This window comes from Dipteris shenzhenensis, chromosome 14 (genome assembly GCF_047967505.1).
Source record: "Dipteris shenzhenensis isolate YYH24624 ecotype China chromosome 14, Dip_SZ_1.0, whole genome shotgun sequence".
NCBI classification, from domain to species: domain Eukaryota; kingdom Viridiplantae; phylum Streptophyta; class Polypodiopsida; order Gleicheniales; family Dipteridaceae; genus Dipteris; species Dipteris shenzhenensis.
In genome coordinates this window covers 17,143,484-17,147,051 of record NC_141609.1, presented here as the reverse complement: position 1 = coordinate 17,147,051, position 3,568 = coordinate 17,143,484, and the positions used below count along the sequence as shown (strand labels likewise).

The following is a 3,568-nucleotide window of genomic DNA, read 5'->3' as shown; positions in this document are numbered from 1 at the left end:
CTGTTTTGTGGAAGACCTTAGGGCTGACTGCCTCCTAGTTGTAAAAGGCAACAGAAATGGCAGGAAGTTTAGCTTGGATGCAGGAATGCCTGAAGTTAATGTTGCAATCTTTGCACATGGTGCAGGTGTGGTATCAGACATTGATATTTGGCATAAAAGGATTGCCATGATTATATACAGAGGCTAAGGAAGATGCAAGTCCAAATTGTGGCAGGATTGCCAAAGTTCAAAGTGAACAACATGCACTAAGTCTGTGAGGCCTGCCAGTTGGGGGTGAAAAGGCAAGGCACCCATTTCTGCGTGATGCAAAAGAGCCTTGGAGGTCATTCACACTGATGTATGGACTATCGGTGGATGCACATACTATGTGAATTACATTGATGACCACACAAGGTGTAAGTTTACCAGTGGAAAATCATATCAAAGACATGGTAAAGGAAGATACCATTGATGTGGAAGGTATCTTTATCAATGGAAAGGAGTATGAAGATATGCAGAAGCAATTACATACTTATATGAAAGAACTGTGGGGATAGATCAAAACCATGATTATATACAGAGGCTAAGGAAGATGCAAGTCCAAATTGTGGCACAATTGCCAAAGTTCAAAGTGAACAACATGCACCAAGTCTGTGAGGCCTGCCAGTTGGGGGTGAACAGGCAAGGCACCCATTTCTGCGTGATGCAAAAGAGCCTTGGAGGTCATTCACACTGATGTATGGACTATCGGTGGATGCACATACTAAGTGACTTACATTGATGACCACACAAGGAAGGTGTAAGTTTACCAGTGGAAAATCATATCAAAGACATGGTAGAGGAAGATACCATTGATGTGGAAGGTGTCTTTATCAGTGGAAAGGAGTATGAAGATATGCAGAAGCAATTACATACTTATATGAAAGAACTGCTTGTGGAAGTTGACACATGGCTTCCACAAGCTCAGACCTAGCACATATTGAGAGGCCTGCTACAGCAGACAAAAGTGTCAGGGCTTGGCTTTAAGTCATAACCCCACCGAGCACATCCACATCCTTTCCTTGAAAATTCCCATTCAAGGTTTGAACCAGCTTTTGCAAAGCAAGCATCAGAACCTTGGAAGGATCGTGATCACTTTCCAGCCTTGCGGACCAGATTGGCCTACCTAGCTTCACCCAATGCGCGGGTTCGAAGCACTTAGGAACACTAGTTGGCTTGCGAAGAGCCATATTTGGGAGGAAGTAGATTGGATGTGGCAGTCTGAGACCCATCTTTATGGCCCTGTCCGCTGTACACATTGTGCTTGTTGGGTAAAAGATTGGTCACTTTTGCAGAAGTGTCTAGCATAACCGCAAAGATCTGATGGTTTTAAAAAATCCTGAGTGCCCTCCTGATTTGATAGAATGGGGAATCGCTTATCAAATTTGATTGTGAATCCCGTACTTGCCGGTGCCTTACTTCATCAAAGGCGAATATCACATTGCAAACGTTCCCTCACTTGCTGCATTGGGTACACTTCTTCCGGAAGGCATTTCTAAGAAACTTGATTGCTTCACTACAAGCTTGGTGGTTATGTTGATTGAGATTAGGTCCCTCGTATGGGGCACATTCAGCTTGCAGTTTCTGCCACTCGTCCAATACCCTCTTCGCAAGGCTACCTTTGGGAGAACCATCCTCACCAGGGAGTTGCTGTTCCTTCCAAGCATCTGGTGACACCCCTAAGGTGTTAATGTCAGCAGCCAGCACATGCAGCCACGCCTTCAAGTAAAGCACCATACCATGTTCTGTGAATGTGGTAAGAAGGTGCATCTACGAGACCAACGGTCCTCGGTGGAGAGCCTGTCAATAGAAAATGTAAACACCCTCCCTACTCAATTCCATCAATGCTCTCGACTCGCCTACACCTGAAGATTGCACAAGGGCGCAATAGGGACTTTAGTGAACTTCCTTCTCACTGTCTTGCGATGCTCAACAAGCAGGTTGTGCAGCTCGTTGTATGTTGTCCCTACAAACGGAACCCGAAAGCACCTGTGGGCGAGAGCCATTACGCTGTTCAACAACATGGCGAGGGTTTTTAATAACAGGAGATCCAGTAGCGAATTTGGCAGCATCTTCAGGCTTCATATGAAACTGTGAAACCAACTGTTGAGGGGAGTACTAGAGCAGATCTGATAGCGACTTACTAGAGAAAGCCAGCTCCTTAAAGGTAGGTCATTAATTCACGAAGTTCGTGAAGCCGCTTTCTCTTGTTCTCCCACTCCATAGATGCAAACGACGCGTTCTAGTGTAATGAAATCAAGAGCACAATTGCAAGATCGCCACCTCAATGACTGCTCTAAATAAGGAAGCGGTTTGCTTTTTTCGCCTGCCACGGGGAGGCCTTAGTGAAGGCGAGGCCTGCTTCCGAAGATGATTTTTTTAATTTTTGGCCTGCCGTAGGGTAGGTCTTAGTGGAGGCATTGCATTAGAAGAGAAAATGGGCGTTTTCTTTTTTTTTTTTAATTCTATAATTCTTTGATTGGTCCAACTTTCACTTCCTCTCTCACACTCTCCCTCTCTCTCTCTCTCTCACACACACACACACACACACACACACTTCCCCCTCCACCTCGGAGCACTTTCTTCTACTAGTGTCTTGTACATCAGCTTCTGGTTCCACCAACCTTTTGGGCAGGCCTTATGAATGACAAAAGTCATTCACCTTGTTTGAAAATGACGGTTTTTTCTTGCTATTTTTCTCCTCCACATTTTCAGGGCCTCTCTCTCTCTCTCTCTCTCTCCGTCTCCCTCGTCCCTTTCAATTCATCATCTCCGCCCTCTTTCGCTATTTGGATCTCCAGCAAGCCTTATGAATGATTTATTAGCATTCAGCTTGTTTTTTAAAAAAAGAAATAAAATTGAAAGTGCTCTGCTCATATATTAGTTAGTACACAACAAAAGACATTTCGCACAAAATTCTCTCAAGACGAGCTTGAACAACCAGCTCGCCACTAACCACCTAACCTTAACAGCTATCTCCATGACTGCCTGCTTATAAGACAAAGAGAAAACAACAAATCTATTGATCGAGGCCTCATATCGGGCAACCCAGATTCTATGTAAAGTTGTGTATCTAATAACATCCCAGAGAACAAATTTGTCTAACCCAAGGTTGGCTCCATAGATAGCAACACCCTTGAAGATGAAATCCAATCCCAGGCTTTTAGCACAATCCAAGCGAATAAGCTCCACACATTTCAAACCCACGGACATCCCCCAAAAATATATGGGTAAGAGTGTTTGCAGAGGATCTACTTATCTTGCATCTATCATCCACGTGCAACCAAGGGACATGGCTACCAATAGGAAAGTGCCCACCACCTATCCTCCATAGCAAGAAGTTGACCTTGTTGTAAGGGGTGGCTTTCCATAGTCGAGATAATCTGCCCCACCAAGTGCACTCCAAGTCCTCCTATCATTGAGCCTCTGAAACCAGTCCTCCTTGTGGGCAAGGAGCTTATCCACCATTAGCTTCATAGTGAGCTTGTGTTTCTGTGCAGTTGTTGAATTATCAAGGATCAGCCTTCTTCTTTTATTTTGTGCCACATTA

General features: G+C 44.5%; 1 pseudogene; it reads right to left on the bottom strand.

Moving 5' to 3' along the window:
• Positions 1-851: 851 nt before the first annotated feature.
• On the bottom strand, positions 852-3,231 carry LOC147894272 (uncharacterized; annotated as a pseudogene).
• Between the last annotated feature and the right edge of the window lie 337 nt (positions 3,232-3,568).